We start from the raw sequence: 16992 nt of genomic DNA on the forward strand, positions 1-16992 counted from the left end.
TATCATATCCAGTGCAGCCTTTAAACACCCTGACTGTGGAGCAGTCCCGTGCCCTGGGTGATGCCGCCAACCCGTCCGCCTGGCTTCTAGGCCAAGAGAACTTTTCATTCTGGATCAGCTGCCGCCACACTTGCAAGCAGAGAACAGAAAATGCAATTTCCGGGAAGTGCACTGCCCCTTTGTAGGTTTGCCATGCACCGCTGAAGAAGGAGCGCAACCCCCGCTCAATTTACTTAATATAGGATTCCTACTGCTTTTCTAGTTCCGATTTATTGAAGTGTTCTTATAATTTAACAAACAGCCTCTGCCTCATTTGGCAGGTAGAGAAGGAGAGCGGGTGCTGCGATCTTCGTCAACTTTTCTTCCCTTCCCATTTCTCTCTTGAGCTTTGCGAATATCATGCCCAGGCTGAATTCTCCAGGCTCTCCAGCAGGCGGCGCTGTGCACAGCTCCCTGCACTCTTGTGGCTCCCCGGCGGTAGAAAATGGGTAGAAATCCATTGCATTTGCCGATTTCACGACGCTCCTTTGCGCGCTCCGCCACTTTTCACCCCGTTTGTGTGTGTGCTTTTTTCTTATTCTGCTCCTGCCTTTTTTTTCTCCAGCCCCCCGACTCTCTACCAGGCCTGAGCTGTAATCTTTTTTTCCGGATTGGAGTTGGACGTGTACACCTGTTCCTACATGGGTAACGCTACGGGCGAAGAAGGGCCGTAGGAAGCGAGCCTGGAAGCGGCGAAGACCCAGCTCGCCCTGCGAGGCTCCTGTCATTTGAGGTTTTTAATCGGTCAATTAATGCAGGCGACACACCATCAACACCCGGGTGGCTGTGAGCACGGGGGACCATGGCTGCGTGATAAAAAGCAACGTGCAGAAGGCAAGGTAAGAAACCCAAAAGCGGGCTCTCTTGTGCAATACACTGTCTCGTGTGCTTGGGAGCTCTCCCAGCCTGGGCACATACTGTGACCAGGAAGTCAGGGCACTGTATGGGTGGGGGTTGCTGGCTCGCTTATACCATACCCTTCTGATATGGGGTGCAAAGTGCCTATATGCGTGCATATAGGTTGAGCACCCTGTCGAGACATGTGGTGCAGGTGTTACATCAAAGGAACCTATGCCAGCAGAGGAGCAGGGTTGGCAAGGGAGGGTAGAGTGCGGGACATCATGAGACCCCTTGCAGCAGGTAGAGCAAGCGTGTAACATGCCACTTGCCGGGGTGGAACACAACAGGGCGAAGTGCTCCCAGCAACCCCTGTATACCGTGAACCACAGACCTCCCGGAGGCTGGCACTCAGGGCATAGCCTTCATCCCACCGCACACATATCTGGTTCCAGATATGTGCCTCGCGGGCCGCCACCCACCCAACCTCCTGCTGATTTTCAGATGGCAATGGTCACCTCGCGCACTGTTAGCCCCTGTCTGCGCTGTGTACCCCGTCAGGTCGCGCCGCCCGCTTCTACAGCGCCCGCGTGCGAGGACGCCGGCCTGGTTTCGCGTGGGTGACTGGCACGCGCAGCTCAGATCGTGGCAGGCGGCTCTGATGCACGGCTCCGTGTTTGGGGGGCAGCCTGGCTGCATCCCGGGGAGTCTGTCAGATCAGACAGGAACACGGGCCCTTCCCACTCGCAGCCAGAACCCTCCGATGTTTGGGGGTGCGCCAATGATATTACGCAACATCGTGGCTGGTGTCACGGGTGGGGGAGGGGGGGGCTTTTATGGCTGGATGTTGACTACTAAGATATTTTTGTGACGACCTGCGTCCGTCTTCCTACAGATGGATGGAAGTTGAGGGGTCCCCTCTGGGCACAGGGATCTTAACGTTGATGTATAAAATGGGGGTTTAAGATTATGTAACATGTGTTGTTAGCTTGAATGAAGTTGTGAGGCTTGGCTTTGGATGATAGATGCTATGTAAACTTAATTAAACAAATGTTTTTTTTTAAAAATAGCGCGGACATTTAATCAATGTCTAGTTCCTTACACTGTTGACAGGTAAGTAAAGAGGCCTCGTTGCGCTAATAATAACATACGTGTGTACAGTGGGCGCCCCGTGGTTAGAATCCACGGCTGCTGTCTCGTCTCACGAAGAACAACTCAGCATTAGAAGGGGTGGGGGTCGGGCAATACGCATGTCTCAACCCCATCCGTTTCATATCACACACACCACCCCGGGGGTCGCAGCGGCAGTGCCATGACTTTGTTCTAGAGAGGGGGAATCTGGCTAGTCGAGGGTAACAATGCCCCCCCCCCCCCCGCTCCTCGGGCTGTGCTCCTGAAGCGATGCCCGACTCGCCTGAGCATAAGAGAGCTCCGCGTCACCATGGCGACCCTGGGAGATTCCTTTCCGATTTCATGGGAAAGGCAGGGCAAAGTTTCCCGTGGGAGATTCGGGCCCGTGTCCCTAGCGCGGCAGGGAGCACGCGCCCCCAGAGGCCTGCCCATGGGGCGCTGAACACACAGGTCACGGAAATGCACCTGGGCCGTCAGTTTGTGTTTTGAAGTTGTCTTTCCTCTACCGTGCATCTGAAAGTGGAACTCGGTCCCCCCTCGCCACGTTGTGCTGGCTTGAGACTAGGGACCTGTTTGAGCATCTGGAAGAGTGTTTAGAGCAAGGTGTCTTTTGATTACAGCCACGAAGATTGTCTCAAGGCCCTGCATATGTACTAAAGGCACACGAGGACACTTAAAAAGCGTAGTATTAAATCTCCCTACACCGAACAGCTTGACATGTTCCCGGCAGCACGCACATCGCGGCATCAGACGTTTCGCCATAAAGGAAGATCACACCTGGCAGCGCAACACAGGGTGTTTCAGCGCCGTGAGCAGAGGTGTACAAAAAAGTGCCTTGGCACCGTGGGCACAGCACTATGTGCTGTTTCAGCGCTCTGGATAAAGATGCACAAGGCGCGTCAGCTATATGGGCAGAGCGGTGATAGGTGCTTGAGCACCTCCGTAAGAGCTGCACAAAGTTTTTCTGAACCATGGTCAGGGTGTAAGCTGCTTCAGCACTCTGAGCAGAGCAGTATAAATGGTGTCAGGACCATGGGCAGGGGGTGCAAGCTGCTTCAGCACTCTGAGCAGAGCAGTATAAATGGTGTCAAGACCATGGACAGGGGGTGCAAGCTGCTTCAGCACTCTGACCAGAGCAGTATAAATGGTGTCAGGCCCATGGACAGGGGTGCAAGCTGCTTCAGCACTCTGACCAGAGCAGTATAAATGGTGTCAGGACCATGGACAGGGGGTGCAGGCGGTTCAGGACTCTGACCAGAGCAATATAAATAATGTCAGGACCATGGACAGGGGGTGCAGGCTGCTTCTGCACTCTGACCAGAGCAGTTTCAATGGTGTAAGGCCCATGGACAGGGGGTGCAGGCTGCTTCTGCACTCTGACCAGAGCAGTATAAATGGCGTTAGGACCATGGACAGGGGGTGCACGCGGTTCAGGACTATGACCAGAGCAATATAAATGATGTCAGGACCATGGACAGGGGGTGTAAGCTGTTTCTGCACTCTGACCAGAGCAGTATAAATGGTGTAAGGACCATGGACAGGGGGTGCAAGCTGCTTCAGCACTCTGTCCAAAGCAGTATCAATAATGTCAGGACCATGTCTGCACTCTGACCAGAGCAGTATCAATGTTGTCGGTAACATGGACAGGGGGTGCAAGCGGCTTCAGCACTCTCACCAGAGCAGTATAAATGGTGTAAGGACCATGGACAGGGGGTGCAAGCTGCTTCTGGACTTTGACCAGAGCAGTGTCAGGGCCGTGGACAAGGGGTGCAAGCTTTTTCTGCACTCAAATGGTGTCAGTGCCATGGACAAGGGGTGCAAGCTGCTTCGGCACTCTGACCAGAGCAGTATAAATGGTGTCAGGACCATGGACAGGGGTTACAAGCTGCTTCAGCACTCGACCATCGCAGTATAACACGTTTCAGAGCCATCGCCAAAACCCTGTGAAACCAGCCCTACAGTGACAAGTCCATACAGACCATGATGAAACCCAACCCACGACTCAACCCGAGAAGTTGGAGTAATGAAGCTCAAGCCCCAGTATCCAATAATCACCGCTGATGGATGCACACCTTTTAGCAAGAAGAAGAAGAAGAAAGAGGACAAAGGTATAAGCTGCTACCGCACTCTGGCCAGAACTGCAGAAGCTGTTTCATGACCAGGGACAGAGCTGTGCCAAGTGCTTCAGCACCATGGACAAAGCTGTACAAACAGCTTCGACACTAGTATGGGCAGATCAGCCTAAATTGCCGCTGCACCGTGCACAGCGCTGTACAGATTAAAGCAACATGCGCGCGCCGTACACAACTTATCAGCACTTTGTGAAGTGCCCCATAAACAAGGACAGAGCGGAATATGCATATTTTCCACACCCTGGGCAGAGCAGTATACGGTGTCGCAACATCATTGCCAGAGCAGTATACGCTGTTGCTGAAAGGAACAGAAGGTGTTTCAATCAGCGCCACGAACGGAGCAGTGCAAAGTGTCCAGCACATTACTATAAGTTGCTTCAGCGCAAAGGAGGTGTGTTAACAGCACAGACACACCTCTTTGCCTTCGCCACGGATCAGGATGGCAGAGTTTCATTCTCACTTGCTGTGCAAGTGGCCGCTTTATTCACGTCAAGGCGGCCTCTGTAACAACAACAGCGCAGTCCATGGTCTGCTCCAGCACCAAGGGCCGCGGGGTGAGCAGCCAGTTCCTGCATCAGCACCAGGCGAAGGGCCTCTTGTCGTGTTTCGGCAACGCTGGCACAGCACTTCACCTAATATGTCAGCGCCATAGACAGAGCCTGTCTGGGATATTTCAGCACTGCGGTCAGGGCAGTGCCCTGTCCTTTCCACTCTATGGGCAACGGCGCCCTGCTGTTCCATGTCCATGGGCAGTGTGACAGTGCTATGGACAGACAAGGCAGGGGCGGTTTGAGCGCCCTGACACGGCACCGTCTTATTTTTCAGTAGCTAAGATTGCTTTAGCTCCCCTCAGCCCGAGTGTGCCCCAACACCGTGGAGAGCGGGCACTGTGGACGCCGTGTGTATCCTCGGCCCTGAGTGGGCCAGCACCACACACAGAGCTCACCAGGGCCCGTTACATAGCAAGACGTAGATGAAAAAGAGGCCCTTGGACGTCCTCTCTGGGCAGTAAGGGGAATGTAGCAGGGGTCGTTGGAAGGCAATGTTGTTTGTTTTTCATCGGCCTCCATCAACGCTCAGAGAGTGTTTTTCACATTCTTGATCGGTGAGTTTAATGGCCAGTGTTTTCGTGCACAGTGAGCTTTGCCACTGTCGTGTCCACGTTAGAAATCTCGCGGTGTAAGTGTGTGTGGCGAGCAAACTCGATTAAGATCCGCAGGCGCTGCACAGCAGCTGGCTCCACAGTGATCCCTCTGAGCACCACACGCCGTGGGTAATAATAAGCAGCGCTCAGATACCCGAGGGTTCGTAGCGCTATATAAATGTTAAATTATTATTATTATTATTATTATTATTTTGATGTAGATCCTGGCGGAAGTAGAGTAGCAGGAAATGCCACAGCGAGGTGAGGGGCAACACTCTGGGTACATTCCCCCCAAACAACTACACCCAGGCTGGCCAATAGCAAGCAATCTATGGGAGGATCACCCTGTAATCACCCTACACCTTCGGCAAGCAGGTGGCCTGGGACTACTCTAGTTAATTACACTAGCTAAGGCCATAGAATAGCAAGTTGTTTCCATACACATTTTGTATAGCGCTTGCTTTCACCATTTCTGCACTTTCAAAGTGCCGCGTACAGAAAGTGGTCGACTGTAGAGGTAATTGAACCTGTGACGTGCAGGTTAAAACAAATCTTAGCTAATCTCAGCAAGCAGCACTTTACCTGCTAAGCTATATGACTGGAGTAAGAGTCAAGCAAAGGTCCTTTAATTCAATGTCTTACTTTGTCAGGACCCAACGCAAGGTTTTCGTGGCTTATCCTGAATGCTGAGGGCCAAAGGTGAGTGGGTGGCATGTGTTTCTGACTCCTACAGTGGCTTCAGTATTTGTTAAGGAGCTGATGTAGTCTCTATTAGAATACTTGAGATGGGTATGACCTCTGCAAAAATCAGAGATACCCCGTGGGGCAACAATATGAGGGAGAGGATGTCTTAAAAGACGCGACTACTGAGACATTCCCCCAGGTGCACCCTTACTGAGACATTCCCCCAGGTGCACCCTTACTGAGACATTCCCCCAGGTGCACCCTTACTGAGACATTCCCCCAGGTGCACCCTTACTGAGACATTCCCCAGGTGCACCCTTACTGAGACATTCCCCAGGTGCACCCTTACTGAGACATTCCCCCAGGTGCACCCTTACTGAGACATTCCCCCAGGTGCACCCTTACTGAGACATTCCCCCAGGTGCACCCTTACTGAGACATTGCCATGGCACCTCCAGAAGGATGTTCCAATTTGCCCAACATGGCCCCTGCCATACCTCCCAAAAATAGCATTCTCAAGTTCAAAGTTCACACATACCAACAAAGCTACACACGCATTGAATTTGAATATGCCTCACAACGCACATGAAAAACAGATCGTTTCCCCTGTGCAGTCAGCTTACCAATTACAGTCCTGCCAATGCATCCAAGCACCACAGGCATGCACCGCTGCACTCTGGACACAAACACCTCTATACTTTTCACATTGAATATCTGGAAACAGACTGACACGCAGAGCTCAGAGTGCTGCCAGTATGCGCGCCTCAACACAACAGCAGAGCTACCTTGCGTTCTCCCTCTCACCCGTAACCTTGCCCAACTCACTCCACTCTCTTTAAGATCCACCGGAGCACCTGCAGGCCATGCACATGTCAGTCTTGTGAAGTTTAAATCCCAGTAAAATGACATAGCATGAGCAAACACAACATGCACCACTAGAGAATTAGGGTATCCCGGTATTTCGCTTTACCACAAAGTAATTACTTTGAAATGTCATCGAAAAAATATAGGTGTTTGTCGGTAGGGGGTAGAAAGGGACTGGGCAGGGTGTGAGGTAGGGAGAAAAGGGGGTATGGGCTATCACCCCAAATTATTAAAACAAATCTATGATATATTTCAAAGTAATTACTGTCGGCGAAGTGACATGGAACCAGAATGATGTGGTAACATTCCCATAGCAGCTTTGAATTGAGGTATGAATACAAGTCTGCATGAAACGTTACCCCCAGGTTGATGAGGGTCTCTGTCTTGGCATAACAGAATTTCAGCATCACATGCATATCAGAGATAGGCTTCTGAATGCAGGCATGTTAATAGCAGGAGGGGAAACGTGCATGCCAAGCAGTTGGGAGGAAGAGGGGGATGGGCTGGCTGAAAGACAGGACTGCACACACAAGATCTGCCTCAAAGGAGCTTTGCAAGACCCCCGAGCAGAACAAAGCTCTACTCTTGGCAAGCCGGCATGTAGTTCTGAAAATAGGTGGTTTAGCATCTCGGCTGATTCACGGTGAGGATTCATGAATCTGTTAACCAATATCTTCTACACATATCTGGTTTTGGCGATACACATATCTGGTTTTGGTGAGGATTCATGAATCTGTTAACCAATATCTTCTACAGATATCTGGTTTTTGCGAGGGTTCATGAATCTGTTAACCAATATCTTCTACACATATCTGGTTTTGGCAAGGATTCATGAATCTGTTAATCAATATTTTCTACACATATCTGGATTTGGCAAGGGTTCATGAATCTGATAACCAATATCTTCTACACATATCTGGATTTGGCGAGGGTTCATGAATCTGGTAACCAATATCTTCTACACATATCTGGTTTTGGCGAGGGTTCATGAATCTGTTAACCAATATCTTCTACTCGTATCTGGTTTTGGTGAGGATTCATGAATGTGTTAACCAATTTCTTCTACACATATCTGGTTTTGGCGAGGGTTCATGAATCTGTTAACCAATATCTTCTACACATATCTGGTTTTGGCGAGGGTTCATGAATCTGTTAATCAATATCTTCTCCACATATCTGGTTTTGGTGATACACATATCTGGATTTGGTGAGGGTTCATGAATCTGTTAACCAATATCTTCTACACATATCTGGTTTTGGTGAGGATTCAATAATCTGTTAACCAATATCTTCTACTCCGATCTGGTTTTGGCGAGGATTCATGAATCTGTTAACCAATATCTTCTACAGATATCTGGTTTTGGTGAGGGTTCATGAATCTGTTAACCAATATCTTCTACACATATCTGGTTTTGGCGAGGATTCATGAATCTGTTAATCAATATCTTCTACACATATCTGGTTTTGGCGAGGGTTCATGAATCTGGTAACCAATAACTTCAACACATATCTGGTTTTGGCGAGGGTTCATTCATCTGTTAACCAATATCTTCTACTCATATCTGGTTTTGGTGAGGATTCATGAATATGTTAACCAATTTCTTCTACACATATCTTGTTTTGGCGAGGGTTCATGAATCTGTTAACCAAAATCTTCTACACATATCTGGTTTTGGCGAGGGTTCATGAATCTGTTAATCAATATCTTCTCCACATATCTGGTTTTGTTGATACACATATCTGGATTTGGTGAGGGTTCATGAATCTGTTAACCAATATCTTCTACAAATATCTGGTTTTGGTGAGGATTCATTAATCTGTTAACCAATATCTTCTACTCATATCTGGTTTTGGCGAGGATTCATGAATTTGTTGACCAATATCTTCTACAGATATCTGGTTTTGGTGAGGGTTCATAAATCTGTTAACCAATATCTTCTACACATATCTGGTTTTGGCGAGGATTCATGAATCTGTTAATCAATATCTTCAACACATATCTGGTTTTGAAAGGGTTCATGAATCTGTTAACCAATATCTTCTACTCATATCTGGTTTTGGCGAGGATTCATGAATCTGTTAACCAATATCTTCTACACATTTCTGGTTTTGGCGAGGGTTCATGAATCTGTTAACCAATATCTTCTACACATATCTGGTTTTGGCGAGGGTTCATGAATCTGTTAATCAATATCTTCTACACATATCTGGTTTTGGCGAGGGTTCATGAATCTGGTAACCAATATCTTCTACTCATATCTGGTTTTGACGAGGGTTCATGAATCTGTTAACCAATATCTTCTAGACATATCTGGATTTAGCGAGGGTTCATGAATCTGGTAACCAATATCTTCTACACATATCTGCTTTTGGCGGGGGTACATGAATCAGTTAACCAATATCTCCTACTCATATCTGCTTTTGGCAAGGATTCATGAATCTGTTAATCAATATCTTCTACACATATCTGGTTTGGGCGAGGGTTCATAAATCTGTTAACCAATATCTTCTACACATATCTGGTTTTGGCGAGGGTTCATGAATCTGTTAACCAATATCTTCTACACTTATCTGGTTTTGGCGAGGGTTCATGAATCTGTTAGACAATATCTTCTACGCATATCTGGTTTTGGCGAGGATTCATGAATCTGTTAACCAATATCTTCTCCACATATCTGGTTTTGTTGATACACATATCTGGATTTGGTGAGGGTTCATGAATCTGTTAACCAATATCTTCTACAAATATCTGGTTTTGGTGAGGATTCATTAATCTGTTAACCAATATCTTCTACTCATATCTGGTTTTGGCGAGGATTCATGAATTTGTTGACCAATATCTTCTACAGATATCTGGTTTTGGTGAGGGTTCATAAATCTGTTAACCAATATCTTCTACACATATCTGGTTTTGGCGAGGATTCATGAATCTGTTAATCAATATCTTCAACACATATCTGGTTTTGAAAGGGTTCATGAATCTGTTAACCAATATCTTCTACTCATATCTGGTTTTGGCGAGGATTCATGAATCTGTTAACCAATATCTTCTACACATTTCTGGTTTTGGCGAGGGTTCATGAATCTGTTAACCAATATCTTCTACACATATCTTGTTTTGGCGAGGGTTCATGAATCTGTTAATCAATATCTTCTACACATATCTGGTTTTGGCGAGGGTTCATGAATCTGGTAACCAATATCTTCTACTCATATCTGGTTTTGACGAGGGTTCATGAATCTGTTAACCAATATCTTCTAGACATATCTGGATTTAGCGAGGGTTCATGAATCTGGTAACCAATATCTTCTACACATATCTGCTTTTGGCGGGGGTACATGAATCAGTTAACCAATATCTCCTACTCATATCTGCTTTTGGCAAGGATTCATGAATCTGTTAATCAATATCTTCTACACATATCTGGTTTGGGCGAGGGTTCATAAATCTGTTAACCAATATCTTCTACACATATCTGGTTTTGGCGAGGGTTCATGAATCTGTTAACCAATATCTTCTACACTTATCTGGTTTTGGCGAGGGTTCATGAATCTGTTAGACAATATCTTCTACGCATATCTGGTTTTGGCGAGGATTCATGAATCTGTTAACCAATATCTTCTACGCATATCTGGTTTTGGTTGAGGAACAGTTCCAGTACATCCCTCGAAGCATGTTGCTGAGGTTCACGCTGCTCTTGCGGTCTATTTCAATTGAAAGAAGAAGATATTCCTGATTATATCATGTCCTACCTAGAACATGCAAACATCAAAGAAGATACCGCATTTAAGTTGCCAACAGCAAGTGTGCGACAATCCACACTTGTGGAAGTCCAGGTGCTGCCAGACAGGAAGGAAAAATAAGCAAATCCAATCAGCGGCATCCCAGTAGCCAGCCACATCTCACTGGACCCATTGCCTCTGTGTATACACGTTATGTGCCCCGTTTTATGGGCAGTGAGTTTCTTGCCTACTGCCCACAGGGCAGATAATTATGGCATCAATGGATCAAGACGTAAGGACGGAGGCCACGGAGCACAAGACCTGGGTGTCTACTAAATTGAAAATCATCTGCAGGGAGGTCTGCGTGGGTTGCACTGATTGAGCAGTAGGTTGTGGGTGGACAATTCTAAACAGTCAGGACTTCCCGAGGGAGTTAGGGTGTTCTACTGACATATTCCATGCATTCGTGCAGATATGTATTTTCTGAGTAATGCATCAAAATACACCTACACATTGATAAAACATGAGTCAATGTCCATGTCCATACTTTTTAAGGAGAGCAACCAAAAAAAAACAACACCCTAGTCTTATGGAGTATGTCAAGTGCAAAACTATGACACATCCTATTGGTATCACTCACCAATCTACTCTGGTGTGGTCTTTTCCAACTCATTTGTTCATCAGATTTTTTTAAATGTATTTTTTATTGTAGCGTATAATGCAGCCGTTAGGCAAACACTTCCAATAATACAAATTACTAAAAGCCAATAATCACCGCTCAATACATAAATACATAAATACATCAAATAAAGCAATATGCCGAGACAATTCTCAATTCGTTAAAACACAAAAACTAGCAGGGAATTATTTCAATATACATAGAATTTCAGTTACCATATCCCAAAATGTGATTAAGTGATATATAAGGCAAACTTCATCACCATTAATTTACGATTGCCACAAGCTTTCGGAATCCACATTCAATGAGGTTATACCAATAGAAAGAATAGGTTTTTTCTCTCCGTAAGTGTCCAAAAGCGTTGCAGTCAAGCAATACATGTTTTAGGCTTTCAAATTGCATATCCCCACAAAGTCTACAACTCAAAATGGATGGACAAATATTCTTCGTATGATAGAGAGCATTCAGTACTCAGTATCAGGGCCCAAGTCAAGGGTACACGCGGGTGGACAGAGTCCACCCACTTTTTTCAGAGTGTGGGCACCGTCCCATGGGTATTTTAGAGGCAGTGTGTAAAATGAGCAAAAATGTGCTATCTTTTTTAAATGTACCCCGTCTATGATCGCAAGGTTCGCAGCCCGGGCACTTCACCAGTGCACCAGATAACCTGATGATATTAGCAAACAACTAAAGGTGAAATGTCACATTTCGGGGCTGCATGTTCCAGGGAAAACTTGTCATTGATTCTTGGAGTTTAAAAAGTGCACCACTTTTAACATTTTCAAAACACTATTAGAAGAAAATATCTTCTCATTTTTTGTGTGTGTTGATATTATGAAAGCCAAATGCCATTCGTTCTGTGCAATTTGTACGGTTATGCAAAGTCAATTGCACGACATTTGCATATTTCACCTTGATATGCTCATTTCTGCAGACGTCACATCCAATTGCGTATGTTAATGAGCCCCCGCGTTTTATTTAGGACTTGACCACTGGCAGGTGTACAGTTGTAGTTTGGTTGTAAGGATTGGCCACCAAGTAGTTTATTACTGCCAGTGATCGACAAACGCTGTTAATGTGATCAGCTGCAGAGGTCTGTGTAGCTGATTTGACCATCACCACTTGTTCAGAGGCAAGTGTCACTATGATCTTTTTAGCTGGCAAACTCAATTTCCCATGGAAGTGGTAACATATATGTTTCTTATAATAGTTATCCATTTATGTAGCTCAAAGTAATCTAATCAAAACAGCAGTCTTTTGCATTCAGATTTGGCGCTTCGAGTGAGCAAACCCTTGTCAAAGAGCCATGACCCCTCTATGGCACACGCCACCTTTAAAGAACGATTGATCCTAGATAGACTTCTTGCCCTGCCCAATGGATTCCACCTAGATTCCAGAAGAGTGAACTCAATGGGAGTGCAAGGAGGACGCTTGAGCAAGAACTTTCCAATGAGGAGATCCCAGAAAATATTTTATGACCCCAGACTTCAATCCCATATAATAACAGGGGGTTTATTGTATCCCTATCTATCTATCTATCTATCTATCTATCTATCTATCTATCTATCTATCTATCTATCTTATTATTTGTATCGCGCCATTCACTCGTAGGCCGCAAGGCCTATAAAGATGAATCGGGCTTATGAAGGAATAGCCAGCCTGCCTTGCTGAAAAAATCCTCAGTCTAGACAAAGCAGAATTCCCTTTCCCTTGCAAGCATTCAAAATGAGATTGCTAGGCCATAATCATGTTGATGATCTTGCTCATCCATCATATCGCCCTTTTCAAGATTGATATGATGGTTATACTTCAGTCTTCTAGGGCTAAATACATAGTTTTAGTGTTGGCTAGATTAATACCTCAGCCCCTTGCATCACAATAAATTGTCAGGCAATCAAACAAGCACGGAAGACCATGGGGAGTCCAGCAAGATCAAGTCTCCCGCATACCCGAGCCAGCTACTTTCACCAGATCTGAATCCCCAGGCATGTGTGTCTAAATCATAGGAAAGGGATCATGTTCTGTACTTTTTTATGTCCCGGACGGAACATGTGAGTGAGTACATGAGATTTCTTTTGAAGTTGAAAGGTCTCAGGTCTCTTAATCAGTTTTCCTTGTGGCGGAAATAGCTCCCGAAATGGTGTCCTTCTGATTTTGCCACTATTGAAGCTCTGCTTAAGAGGATTTTATAACTTCCCAACACACAAGATACAACCCCAGGAAGGTGCACATGCATGATCATATTAGCTAGGCATGTGCATACATAATCTTTAAATAAGTCAATACATATAAGTGCTGTTTTGTACATTAGCGCTGATCATCGTGAAAAAGACAATCCCTGGATGCAGGAAACTGACCATTTGAAGGACGGTATTTTCTATCTGGCATTCATGACCTTTGTTGAATGGCAGCTGATGTTACATGAGCCCCAGAGAAGATATTCCTGTCTTTGACATATTCCATGATAAAAGCTGCAGGTCTCCTTAATAGTGCTGACAGCGTGCTCTCCCGAGTTAATTGTGTCCTCTCTCATCCACCAATATTAGAAAAGCAAAACGGGTACGCAACACCGTGAGTGATCAATGCTGGTTCTTGGCCCTCCTCCTCTCATATATCATGTGCTTTACATGGCAACATTTCACGTTTGTCCGGCCATCGCTTCGCACATTTTTGTTTTGAAGTGGGAGAAGTTCTGCAAACGAATTCACCCGATGGCAGTGCCAGGCAACCCAGGGCCTCATTACAAGTTTAGCAGTGTAGGGCAAAAATGGCGCTCACGAAATTACCACCACTTCACTGCCACTTTCCCTCTCTGCAGAACTCAGAGGTTGGTGAAGTGGTTTATGGAGGTATTTTATGGAATTACTCATAAACTCAAATACCATTGCACTTTACCAATATTGTCACCGCTACTCGGTCATGCAAACGAGAGGGGAATGGCAGTGACCTCATGTTTTATTTTGCAGATTTACCGAGCGTGGCAAGTCCATCACAATAAATCCATCCATTTCTGGAGGTGAAGGGGAGGGTTTACCTCCAGCTATAAACTCTGAGTCCAGCGGTGCTTGAAAGCGGCAGTAACGTGGCAGTAGACTAATTGTGGCTATTTTACAGCCATTTTCACATACCAAAGAACTTTTAAAGAGGATCAATGTGTTTAAACCTTTCTGACAGAAAACTGGCCAGCTTGCCCTCTACTCAAAGCCATGTTTATATGAATTGTTATTTCTAAACTGTTCACAAACCTCTTCTAATAAAACGGGTACTTTATATTTAATATGTATTTTTGTCATCATATAATTCACTCAACATTTACTCTATTAACTACACTGCCTTCATTTTACAGGCGCCATGCAGAGATCTTCTATATGGAGAGGCCTTTACATAATAAAAAAAGATTTAGTTTTATTCACACCCGGAGAAGGGCCATTGGCCAATCAGATGTCTAGAACAGCGGGCGAGAATATACATTCTCTGCCTGCTGTTCCAGCCACCCTAGGCCCTTCCCCGGGTGGTGCCATTTTAAAAAACAATATTTGTGTGGGGAGGCAAAAGGGAACCTCTCCCAGTTGTATCCCCACCTCCTCCCACACCTCCAAAACCAACAAACCACCTTCCCACCCCCTCTGTCCCTCCCAACATACCTGCGGGACATGACCTTTAAGCTCCGGTCCCTGCTCTTCTTCTGATCCTGGCCGCCGCCATAGAAATGGAAAAGGGACTTAGTCCATTTTCCCTGTGGCGGTGGGCATCTTATTTCATTTGTTTTCTTAACTCAGGAGATTGGCTGTGAGATTCTCCAGAGGGTGAAAAAACATTTGCACCCCGGATGAACCATGGAGTGCAAATGGCTTTCACCCCCAAAGTGGTGGCGCAGACATGGCTGGTAACGGCTCACAGCTCTTGCTGAGGCCATCTCTCTGCTCGGGCCTACCATGGTTTGGGCTGACGAGCTGTTACCGGGCATGTCCGCCCCCGGCCTAAGGGGTGAAAGCTATAGTATTAATACATTTTCCATCTTGATAAAGTCTAAACTTGTATTGTATGCAATTTAATTAAGACCACTGGAATACCCATTCTTCTTACTAGTTTATTTTGTCAAATTCTTTTACAGTAATTAAAGAATAACTAATGGGGCACAGGGTAAAGTCAGGCCAGGAGACTCCACACAATGGGCCTCATTCCGAGTCTGGCGATAACCCTGCCAGTGCTACCGGCTGGTTACCGCCAGACTAGGAATGAATTACTGGCACCTGACTTCCCAGTGCCACCGGGCTATTCCAAGTCCGATGGCCGGGAAGTCAGGCGCCGGCAATTTTGTTAATCCCCATTCCCATAGTATCCTATAGGACTCTATGGGAATGGTAACACAGGAGCACCGGCAGAGTTAAGAACAGTGCCGGTGCTCCAGTGATAAGTCTGCCTAACGTGGCCTCTGCACCCGGCAGGGTCAGACCTGTCGGGTACAGCGGCTCCGGCAGGCAGACTTGTAGTTTGCTGGTCCAGAAACAATGGTGCCAAATGTGTCTTGTGGAAACAAAGTGGCAAGAAGCCCAGTTTAGCCATAAGGGGTGGGAGTACATGGTTAAGCAATGGACATTTATACATGGGCCAAGTCTGTGCCACCAGATGGATTATGAAACATTAGTACCCGCCGGGAATCTGGGGGGACGTGGCAGCCTCTCAGCCAATGGTGAGGCTCGGAACGGGAGCATTACTAGCGGTAATTCCCCCGCTCAGAGGCGCCTCCCAGCTGGAGAATACTGTAAGTGGTTTCCCACTTCCCTCTCACCTCCCTACTCCCCCATCCACAGAATTCCCTCCTCACCCCCCCATCCCCACTTACCTACTTTAAAGTCAATTTCGGGTGCATACGCGATAGGAACACTTCTGTCCCCAGCGCGTCCGCTCCCGATCTGCGACAGGCCATCATGGAAAGGAAGAAGGGACTACAAGTAGTCCCTTCTTCCTTTCCATGGCGGCCATTTTTTCGTTTACTTTTTTTAATTGGTGCCATGAAAAGAGAGAAGGGACTACAAGTAGTCCCTTCTCCTGTTTCCAAGGCAGCCAATATTTTTGTTTACTTTTTCCAATAGCCGCCATGGAAAGGGAAAACGGACTACATTGCCCCTTCCCCGGTGGCCATTTTTTCAACCTTTTATTTTCTGTTCCGAAACAACAGAACAGAAACAACAATTCTTTTAGTACCCCGGTTTTATGGGCCAGGGTGCTAATGGAAATAAGCCCCTCGCATGGGGGGCATTACCCCTATGGGCCCCGGGGCATTATCTGAAGTGATATTGTCACCCCTGTTCAGTGCTTATTGCTTAATCAGTGCCCTGAATCTCTCCTTTCAGCCATTCTGATTTATTGGATGGTGAGCCTTAGCTGATTGTAAGGGTTGCACCATCTCTGGATTCTCATGAGGTCCCTGGCTTGCTGTCGGTTCCTACAGGTTTTCCACCAGGTCTGTTCTATTGATGTCACTCTGCAGTGACTCCCACACCTTCTCCAGCCTACACATTCCTATGCACAGCATTCTGTCCCTCCACCATTCTCTGCTTCCACATGCCGCCCTCCTCCATCGCTGGCCCTGGGAGTCCACCAGCATTCTGCTTCATCTGCCCCTGGATTTCCTGCTCCTTTTCCTTCCTAGTCCGTTGTTGCTTTCTGCAATTCCATCCATTCACTGCTCAGCATTTGCGCTCGGCCTCACACTACACACGGTTCTCCAAATTTGTATCTCTGGACCTGTTGTT

The 16992-nt window shown here is 46.4% G+C and overlaps 1 protein-coding gene across 3 annotated transcripts in view; it reads left to right on the forward strand.

The window, feature by feature from the left end:
* The first annotated feature begins 499 nt into the window (after nt 1–499).
* The window catches only part of KCNJ6 (potassium inwardly rectifying channel subfamily J member 6), a 1845462-nt gene continuing 1828969 nt past the window's right edge, over nt 500–16992 (forward strand). For all 3 annotated transcript variants that reach the window (XR_011283450.1, XM_069636081.1, XM_069636080.1), the window contains exon 1: nt 500–878. The gene's annotated coding sequence lies outside the window, so the exon portion shown is untranslated. The remainder of the gene's footprint in view (nt 879–16992) is intronic.

Source organism: Ambystoma mexicanum, chromosome 7p (assembly GCF_040938575.1).
Source record: "Ambystoma mexicanum isolate Mex_15411 chromosome 7p, UKY_AmexF1_1, whole genome shotgun sequence".
In the NCBI taxonomy this organism is placed as follows: Eukaryota; Metazoa; Chordata; class Amphibia; order Caudata; family Ambystomatidae; genus Ambystoma; species Ambystoma mexicanum.